This window comes from Apis cerana, linkage group LG1, assembly GCF_029169275.1.
Source record: "Apis cerana isolate GH-2021 linkage group LG1, AcerK_1.0, whole genome shotgun sequence".
NCBI classification, from domain to species: Eukaryota; Metazoa; Arthropoda; class Insecta; order Hymenoptera; family Apidae; genus Apis; species Apis cerana.
In genome coordinates, this window is record NC_083852.1 from 15,348,215 (window position 1) to 15,359,436 (window position 11,222).

At 31.7% G+C, this 11,222-nt stretch overlaps 1 protein-coding gene across 2 annotated transcripts in view; it reads right to left on the minus strand.

Moving 5' to 3' along the window:
• Positions 1-3,430, minus strand: part of LOC107993323 (ionotropic receptor 25a) — a 110,275-nt gene extending 106,845 nt beyond the window's left edge. Inside the window, exon 1 of one of the 2 annotated variants that reach the window (XR_009830328.1) lies at positions 1,986-3,365. The gene's annotated coding sequence lies outside the window, so the exon portion shown is untranslated. Of the gene's footprint in view, positions 1-1,985 lie in introns of both variants that reach the window. The other variant, XM_062076662.1, reaches the window with a different exon arrangement.
• Positions 3,431-11,222: the final 7,792 nt, after the last annotated feature.

Sequence of the window (11,222 nt, forward strand, 5' to 3'; positions counted from 1 at the left end):
TTTCCTCCTCACAGGCGAGGAGAACGAAGAAAACGGTTTTCCATCACGTCGATGCGTCATCAGGAATATAGATCGCGTTCTTGAGAAATAGCACGGAATTAAATCGGTCCGCGTTTAAAGAACAGTTTGAGCAACTTACGGCGCTTCGATTGATCGGCTCCGAGAAAACCGATTGTTCATCGAAAACGGATTGTTACTGTGCATATCTAATTAACTTAATTCTATTATTTCCCTACCTCGAGACGAGCCGCGATTATTATTTATGGTTCGCAAGAATAAGAAAATTCGTGTAAGAAAGTTACGCGGAGGGAGGTAAACCCTCCTACTTTCCTCGATCCAGAAGAAAACCAATATCTTTAAGCGATCGACTAAATACTTCAACTTTTCAATGAATTCTGCTCCCTTCATTTTCCATTAATTTAACTTTTCGCCGAGGCACCAAGAGCGTCGAACAGAGCCCACTGAAACGCAAACTGCCTACTTCAGAGAAATTGCGGAGGGATGGGCAACAACAAAACTTCCTGCCAATAATGTAGCCATTCTCTGAAGAACTCGAGACAAATATTTCAATAGTACACAGCCGCTGCGTATACTATTATATATATATATATATTTCTTTTTTTAATTAATGAGGCTCCGTTTAAAACAAGGTCGGCCACGCGGTATGCACTTAGGCAAAGAGAGGCCAGCATTAAACGGGGGGAGGGTGAAAAATATCGGTCCCCACCGGCGTGAAAATGAGGTAAGCCGTCTCTCGCCTAAGCGGCGCCTTTATCAAAAGCATGCCTTTATGAACATGCTGGTAATCCGTAGCATAATCTTTTTGCGTTTCTTTGATCTTCGACGTATATATATATATATATATACATATATATATATATATATATATATATATATATATATATACATATATACGCGCACATAAGCACACACGAGAAAACCGACGGAGGCAAAACTATTTTAATTATTTTACATGGTGTCGTGCGTACACAAAATCGCAAACTGATCAAGGATTCACTTCATATTCTCCGCCAAAAAGTATTTTCCCATCCCCCTTCGCTGAGATACCGTGAAAGCCCTCCAGAGACAAACAACACCTCTGTTTCTCTCTCACTTTCTATTTCGATTCCCTCGATGGATTAAGACGTCACGTTTCCGAGTTCCGTTGATGGTCTTTTTTCGAAAACTCGATCGAAACTATTTTAAGTGGATGTATTCGAAGGTCGGCGGTGTTATATTACGAATGTCAAATGTCGGATAAAACGGGTACAAAGGAAAGCATCTCTTGGAAGAAGAAAAAAAGGAAAAAGAAAAGAGGAGGAATTATTGATAATAATTTTTCTCTCTTCGGTTCCCCGTTTCTTCTATTTTTTTTATAATCAGTCGATAGCCGGCCGATGATAACGAATCCCATGGAACAAGGAAAAGGGGACGGTAAACGCTTTCTAAATCTCTTCTCTCGTATAGGATCGTAGGATCGATGCCAGGATCGATCCTCGTGTCGTATCCACACGAGGATAACGAACAACAAGTTTCACCAAAAAAACTAGAAGTTGTATCTCCCTCGCGTGGCTCCTTCGCTCCTTCCACCAAACCGCACCAAAATCATAACAGAAAGTACAGTGAAAAGCGACGAACAGGAAAGACAAAGTTTCCTCGCACACTCTCTCTTTCTCTCTCTTTCCTAATCACGATATCTGAACGTTTTCTTTCTTTTTTTTTTTTTTAATAAGAAGAACACGAAACAGCACAAATTATCAAAGAAGAGAGAAGAAGCAGCAACTCTCGAGTCCCCCACGAGAAACGGATTTATCTCACTCTCGTGAGACGCGATCTATGTTGAAATATACACGTTTCTCCGAATCACCAGCCGAGATAAAAGAAAAGGTGCGAAAACACCGGAACCACGTTCATTCGTTCGGGAATGAACGGTCTCTGTAATGAAATGTATCGATATCTCGGGAATGATAATGTGTCTCGCGTACCTGAGATCGGTTGATCGGTGGTGCAGGGCGCGGCGGCATGGTCCCGTCGCAACACAGCGCCGTTCGACGAGCACTGAGCAGCTATTCTGCGCCAACGGGGTTGCGTCGACGTCGAAAAGACGTGAACGGTCGCCTCTTGCCCCTCGCGCTTCCCCTCCTCCCACCACCGTACTACCGACGCCACTCTTCAGGGTACTCTCACACGTATTACCCCCCTTCTCGCGCACACCCCTCCCCGTCCTTATTCCTCCCACAGGCCTGCATCCACTGCTTCCACTCTTTCCCACTTCCTCTCGTTGTCTCCGACTCGCTGTTACGCTCCTCGAGGCAGCCACCCCCGCGGCACATGCGCGCGGATTCTTCCCCCTGTCCGACGAAATTCTTCTCGTGGAGCTGTCGGAATTGGGAAAAACGGAGCGAGGGAAAAGGAAGAAGATACAAAAAGGGGTTGGTTGGAGAGGGTGAAGATCTGGGGGGCGGCGTTTTCTGAAAAAAAGGAAAAAAGGAAAAACGTATGCCCTCTTTCTTCTTGTCCGCCTCATCGGCTCCCTCATCCTCTTCTCCTCTCCTTCTTTTTTCTTCTTCCGTTTACTTTCTTCATTCCTTTCGCGCCTGTTTCTTTTTCCCTAATTCCTTTTTCCCTAATTCTTCTTATCATAAATCGTGCCTTTTTTTTTTTCGCTCTTGTCACGCTCGTGTCTAAGTACATCTCTCAAAAACGCATGGTTAAACTACCCATCAAGTTTAACTCTCCCCCTCAAGTTTAATTCGATGAATCTCCTGTTTGCTTGAGCTCCTGACTCCGGCAGGGATTTCCGGCAGGCTTTTGTTGCTTGCCAAAGGGTCGTGGAGACCAGAATACGCAACAATTCGCTGCAATTTTACTGCTTCTGTTTTCCCGCTTCCTACTATTCCCTATTTTCTTTTTTTTCTTCTTCTTCTTCTTCTTCTTTTCCTTCCCTTCATCCCCGCATCTCTCCCTCTTTATCCCCCGTTGTGACGGTTATACGCGCACGCGACCACTATTTATGAAATGTAACTTTCAACATGGCTTTTGAGTGTACTTGGTAATCCTAAATGGTCCGCCGGTTTTTCTTAAGAACGCTCGCCTTTATGGTTCCCGCCTTTTTATCGATACGGCAGGTCATGTATGAAAGATTTATTTAGTGACTCCCGTTTGATATTCAGGCATCAAGATGCACGAGAGATTATATCGTTGTGTGTATGTTTCTTAGTGAAATAGAGTTATCCAATCGGTTCTATGTTAAAATATATGTTATAAGCAGTGTTTAGGTGCATAAAACTTGTTGCATAAATAAGCGATAAGTTAATTAATAGGAAAAGTTTACATTGCGAAAATATTCTGAGAAATAATCTGTATTATATAAATTTTATATTTATGTTTATGAACATTGTACAATGGTAATCGAATACAGTGACTTATCATAAACTGTTATATCTGAATATTTATGAAAAGTTAACGTTCTCCGTTATCGCTTATTGTAAGAAACAACGTATATATGTAACAAACGAAATTTATGTTTTTATTGAAAAAATTTTAATACTTATATCAAAAAACAATCAATTTAATAAAATGATAATAAACAGATTTTTACCCGTTAACAATATTTTAACGAGATTATCAATGTGTCAAAAACTATACGATATCGATAATACAATAGTTATTATTATGTACAATTTGAATATTTTCGATATCTATGAAACGAATAATTTGTTGAAAACAAAAACATCATATACATCCAAATATTAATGCGAAATATTCTTTTATTGCAACGAACACAACGATACGATCATTGCCCAATTTTATTACTTGCGTAACTTCGTAATTATGTAATTAACGAAGCTTAGTTAAAAAAATGCGCGAAACAAACGCTCGGATAATTAAACAGAAGCGAATCTCGATACTGGAAATGATATCATAAACAAGAACACTACTAGACGATGAGCCGTTTAAGCTAATCTCCATCTTCATTTCACCGCCATCTTACGCCGGAACGTTATTATAATCCCTAGCATTGTTTTTCCCGTTTTCTATTCCTCTTCCTAATCTTTTCTGCTCTCCCGGCAATAAATATTACCAGCGTTCTATCGTGATGCTTGCGCGAATTAAAGGAGCGGCCACGGTGAATAGCGCGTCTAGGAAAATGCGGGGAATAGAAAATGAAAAGCGGGTTTTATTCGCGGAGGCCCCGTCCGAGCGCCGCTTTTTCGCCCGTAATCACTAGGTCCGCTCTTTGTATCGCGGAATTTCGTCTAAACAAGTATAGACGATCTCCCTTTAGACAGGCTAGAGACAGGAAACAATGAGATCGAGATAGGATTTATCGTGAAAAACTTGCTCGTTCGCGTTTTCAAAAAGAACATTCCTCTCGCGGAAATTTTTCTATCCTAGAAAAACGTTGGGGGGAGAGGGAAGGATAGAATGCAACCCGTTATCCTTATCCGTGGAGCGTTTTCTTAATTTTTAAGCGAATCCACCGACGGTCCATTGACGATGAAACAACGGATGGGTACTGGAGGGTGGAGGGGGAGGGGGAGGGGAAGGTAAGTTTAAATAGCTTTCAAAACTCTTTTCTGTTTTTTGCGGATTACTTTGTTTTAAATAAGGAACAAAAGACATCCTCGATGCCTTCGTTTTTTTCATCTTTCTTGTTCTTGCTCGTTTTTTTATTTTCTTTTTTGTTTTTATATCTGTTTTTTTTTTTTTATAATTCGTAGCTCTTTTCATTGTATCCCCGAGCTTTCATACGATGAAATCGAATTGGACGTTTGGGATAAAAGTCTTGGTTACCTTGTCTTTACCTAAAGATAAAATGCTTGACCTAAGTAAATTGATGTAATTAAATTGCTATATATTTGAAATAAAAGTTAAATCTTAATTTATAAAGGATAAATTATTTATTATAATGTGGAAAATATTTGCTGAAAATATTATTCTGCAAAATAATACAATTTATTTATTTTCACTACAGAAAATTCAAGAAACAATGTTCAGAAATAATATTGTAACAATTAATAAAACAAAGATTTCATTATGCATGCATTATAATATAAAAATTTACTAAAGTTTCAATGTTAATAATTAAATTTTTAACAATTCTAGAAAAAATGAAAAAAAAGAATATGAAGAGAAAAATAGTTAATGAACCAATCTCAATGTAAACGAAATTAAAAGATATTTTCAAATTATTTAAAAACTTTCATTTCGTTAAATAGACCGTTTATTTTGAACAATATAAAAATATATCATCCACGTTTCTTGTTTTTCCTCATAGATTCACAATCACCTGTCCTCGTACGTTTCCGTGTACGTTATAATCGAACACAAAGCTCAATAGGATGCTTCTGACGGTCGTGTATTTTCGCGAACGATTGCTCGTTCCCTTTCAACCCCCTTCTTCAATGATTCCTCCCCATATTCTCACACCTTCGCATGTTGTCGAACGCAACTTTCGGTGTAATATTTCAGCCACAATATAAATCATAGAAAAAGAGAATAAAGGGATCTCTTCACTCTTCTTCTCTCCTGTCACCGTCTTTACGTGACAAAGAAATTTTTTCTCAAAATGTCAACCATTATTCTTCCAATTTTCCCTTCAGTTCATCTATATTAAACTTTGATCTACTTCCGGAAAATAAAAATTACCTTTGACAATCCTTCGCCATAGAATTTCTCTTTGTAAACTGTAATTCCATCTATAATTGGTATAGAGTCCAAGTTAGAGACTAGTTACATATAAGATATTACATATAGATTGATTAATTATTAACAATATTGTATGCTATGTATGCTAATAGAAAAACAGTAGAAAGAAGTGATTCTATTATGCCAGTTATTTGCTTCTGATGTCGTGATTGCATGTTATTGTAAAGTTAATAATGTTTATCAAAAAATTAACTACGTAATAGTACATAAATTTTTTTTAAAGATCTTGTTTTTACACTTTATGTAATTACTAATATAAATGATTAATGAATCTTTTAATGTTTTCTTATTGCACTATCTATTGCAATAATATTTTTTTTTAAACATAATTTAAGATCAAGAAAAACATTTAAATCAAACTGAGTAAATATTTGAAGTTGATTTATTAAGTTTCTATATTTTTTCATATAATCTAAATTTTATATCTAAATCTTTTTTTGTTACTTCTATACAGTTTTAAATTATTATTTTATTGTCAAAAAAATAATTTCATATTTAAATTTATAATGATATAATTTACGTTTAATTAATTAAAAAATCTTTAATTTATTATATACATTTTCTTTAAAAAACAAACGAATTAAAATAAAAATTTTTCAAATTGTTAATATCAATTATTGTTAGTAATATTATTTATAATAAAACAAATGAATATACCATCAAAGATTACGACAAAATTAATATTCACCTAAAACAATACATGCATGAATAATTAGCTCATAGATGTTATTACTAAAATAACAAATAAAGAAACAATTCAAAGTGCAATATCTAAACATTTCATCGACAGATGACAGCAGCAATCGAAACATTAGATGCACTTCTTCGAATGCAGCGAACTATTAATAGATTGATTATCTATTAATCTATTAAAATATGTTTTAACAGAAATGGTAAATACTAATATTTTATCCAAATAATTTATGAAAAATTGAAAAATTAGCCTATCTCTTGCCACGTAATACTACATAATATCGAAGAGCGAGCACGAGACCACGTTTAAACACGATGACGAATGCAGTCAATTATTTTTATCGGCAATTACAGTCACGCGCAACACGCGTGCCCAACTGTTTACGGAAACGTTTAACTCGGCCTATATCGTCTATTTGTCAAACACACTAATTAAGAGAAATCGACAAATGATATTTGTTTCTCATCTTTTCCCTATGCACTAGGCACGTAGATAAATCTCGTCATCTATCGAGGCAAATCATCGGCCAAAATGACGAATAAGTATTCTCACTAGGAACAATGAATTCGACAGTGAGAATGATAAACAGCCAACGTATCACGTTGCTACCAATCGATATTGCTCGCTGACATGATTTAAGGTCGCTGACGATTCTTACGAGCGATAATCGAAACGAATATAATCGAATACCCGGAATATCCGGAATATCCGGTTAAATCACGTGTTCCATTAGAATTTTAACAAAAATTATAACGAAAATACATATATTAGGATAAAAAAGAAATATAAAAATTGTATATATTTATTAATTATAATGAAGCGAAAAAGTTTAATCCTCGAAATGCTAATATGCTTTATTTGATATTTTTAGAATTCTTATATAATAAATGTATAATAAAATATAATTATAAACAGTTTGAGAAAATTATATTTTATGTAAAAATGTTTTTTTATATGAGGACATATAAAAAAATAAATATCTTTTCATAGAAATGTGAGAAAAATTAAACAAAAAATAAAAATCCGGAGGTGGGCATAAAATATCCTCTCGTCTATTATTTGTGTAATTTGAAGATGGACACAGATGCTGTTATCAATATATAAAATATAATATAATGCTGCAATAACTATGAAAAATCTAGTAAAATAAACAAAATAACAATATGCCATACATGTAACGAATATTTATGTGACGCAGTGAAAAATTGTTATATATGAAAATTGTGAAATTGAATACATTTTTTGAAATTCGTTCTTAAAAAGACAATTCATTATAAAATTGTTTATAAGTTTGTTTAATTTTAATTGAATATATTGTCTTAAATCTCTTATTATCAAGTATTAACTTTAAAATTTTAATTAATCTTTTTTGGACATATTTTTAAATATTTGTTTTTTTATTTAACATATTTTTTAACCCTTATTTTTTATATTATTACTTATAATATATATGGTATTTTTCTTTACTCTCATTCTAAGTCAACAATAAATAAATATAATGTGTCTATTAAATTAAATCTCCTAAATAAATTAAAGCTGTAAAACCATTAAAACTTGTATATGAAATAAACTGATAAATTTTTAAAGAAAGAAGAAACATTATATGGAATAACAAATCAGAATTTGAAATATTAAAAGATAAAACATTATATATATATTAAAAGATAGACATTATTGTGGAGAAAAATGGAAAAATCTTTTAAAAAATAATATAAAGATGATTATAAAATATAGTAGTGGTTCGATTAATAATTCAAGGATACTTCAGGAGAATTAAATAATTTAGTAATTATTATTGATAATTTAACAGCAGTATGTAAAGATAAATATGTAAAGATATTGAAAGAAAATTTATTCGATTTTGCAAAATAGGACATGAAATAATTTTACTTTTCAATAAAATAGATGGATTCAATAAAGCTGCAATTATTATACAATTTTTTGAAGAAGAGAATATTCAATACTTACAATGATTCAGAATTGATTTGAATTTAATAAAATATCATTTAAAAAAAAATTTTTCAAAAAGAAATTAAAAAAATAAAAATGTTTTTATAAATACCCTAAAATCTCAATGGAAAAATATAATCATATTTAATTATAAACATTTTTTTATTAATAAATTAATCTATAGTATATCAATTGTCTTAAAACTATTTTCATTTATTTTTGTTTAATTTTGTTTTATTAATAAAAAATTAAATTATCTTTTTATTATTATATTTATTATTATATGACAAATAAAAAAATACAAAAAATACTTATTATCGTTATTCATTATAAATCATATTTATTTATTTATTTATTTATTTATCTACGTATGTCAATTAATATTAACATTACTTTCCAATAAAACAACGTTTACATTATAAATAAACGTAAATTAAATTACTACATAATATTAAATAAAAATTTATAAAATTAGTAAAAATAATAATTTTTTGCGACAATATAGAATTTGATAATAAAATTAATTATTATATTGATTTAAATATTATTATAGAGAACAAATTTTATTCTTTTAGAAAAAAAATTAGAAATCATAAATAGCAAAAACTTTCCTATATTTTTTTATTTTCGTCACCATAACACCATTATTAATATTTTATGCATTCTATCAATTTCAATCATCTTTTAAACTTTTTCATAACCAATTGTTAAATTGAATATTTGGATCAGAGAACGAGTAAATTAATCCTATCCTCATAATAATATTAATGTTATTGATAAATGTTTAATATGCGTTTTAATACATACAAGAATTATGTCGATCGAATTAACGTTTCGAGCGAACGCATAATGAATATTCAATATGGTTTGTTTTGATTTTATACTGTATTCAATATTGAAAGCACGAGTGCAAGCAAACAGAAAGTACTTAAAAAGCTTGAAACAAAAGAAACATGAGGGATCAAACGTTCCGAATATTGTGCGCATATTATATATTTTTCTCTCTTGAAACGTAATTCGGACGAAAGTTGATAGTCCAGAAAAAATACGTGAATTTATTGTAACCATGTGGAAAATAAACTTTAGCTATATCAAGAAATTGTAAGACGATATAGTCCTTGCCCGGCTCGATGTCACTGACAACGATGTATGTCGTCTTCTATTCCCATCTCTTTTCTTCGATCCCAACGATCCTCTTCATTGCCATCTTTCAGGGGCACTTTCCATGAAAGGATTACTCGCCTCGGCAGCCAACGAATAACACTATTCCACGATCGTGTCTCAGACATCGATGAAACTTATTTTTACAGGGAAATCTTCGTATTCCAGTGCAACCTCGAACTTTAGAAGAGACGAATATCGATAAACCATCGTTTTCTTACTCGTTTCAAACCCATAAGCGAATACCATTAGAACAAAAACTATAATAAAGAAAGTTTCACAAAATAAAGATTGATGAATTTTTTTATTTCTTCTGAAATGTTTTCAGTTTTTATCTCTCCTCCATCGTGCAATTTAAATTCAAATTCTAATATCCAAAAAAAAAAAAAATGGAAAAATACGGATACAGGAAAAGACGAAATGAATTTCAATCGCACGAATCTATTCTTTTTTGCAACAACGATGAAAATGCAGGATCAGCCGTTTTCCTTTTTTTTTTACTGTTCGATAGCGATTACATTGAATCACGAACAGCTTGGAAAATCTATCCAATACGATTATCTTTCAGCTAACGTCCTAGCTGTTTGTACGAATTTTAATTAGGACCTAGGACAAAACCTACTGAAATTGCATAACTTCGTGGTAACGGCGATGGAATATTTCATATTATATATCCTGCATAACACCGACTACATTACTTCTTTTTATCCTAAACTTGTTAAAACTAAGAACATGGTAAAATTGAAACATTGACAATTATAAACTTTTCTATCTGAGATAGATAAAACTATTGAAAGATGAATATTTTGATTGTTTTAGATTAAGGCAACACTCAACAATAAGACAAATCAACTCACGCTTAAAATTATCATTCAGAGAAAATATGTCAAAAGATTTCTCGTCTATGTAATATGTCAAATGATATTTCTAAATCTGTTTCGAGCATTCTATTCGATTTGACCTAGAAATCGCCCAATACAAATTACGAACTGACCAACTATCTAAAATTCTTATCAACTTGTTTCGATAGATGTGAACAATACGTACATATTCCTTATTGTTTCAGCAAATGGAATTACCATCTCCAAATTTATCATTGCCCCCAGGATTTCGTTTTAGAATTCTGTTTAATTAAACTAAAAGGCTGCCAGAAATGTTTATTGATAAGTTCACTAGAATCATTCGTCTTTTCTTTTCTTTTCCTTTATTTTTAATTTTTTTACTCTTACAAATAAATAGTGAAGAGTTAAATATGGCAGATATGGAACAATATAAAGAATTTTTTCCTTAGAGAATTAGAACTAGAATTAAAATGATTAACATCCTTGTGCAAGAATATATATGATATGTTTAGAAGTATTATTATTATAATATTTAATAGCATTAATTAATTGTTTTTAATTGTAATTAAAAATAGATAAACAAAACATTTAAGTGCTTTTATTCTTCTTGTAATTCTTATAATAGAACTTTTCTGGCTTTATCAAAATTTTAAATAAATTCTTTGATATTTAATTTTTCACTCATCATGTTCTATTGAAATCATTTTAAATTTATCAATCTTTCTTGTGTTAATTGATTTTAAATAATTTTTAAATAAGTTTTAATCTGAAAAATAATCGTTCTCCATTAGCGACATTTATAGAAATAGATAATAAAATTTCTAAAACTATTGTTAAAACTTGGAAGATTAAATTATTTGTAT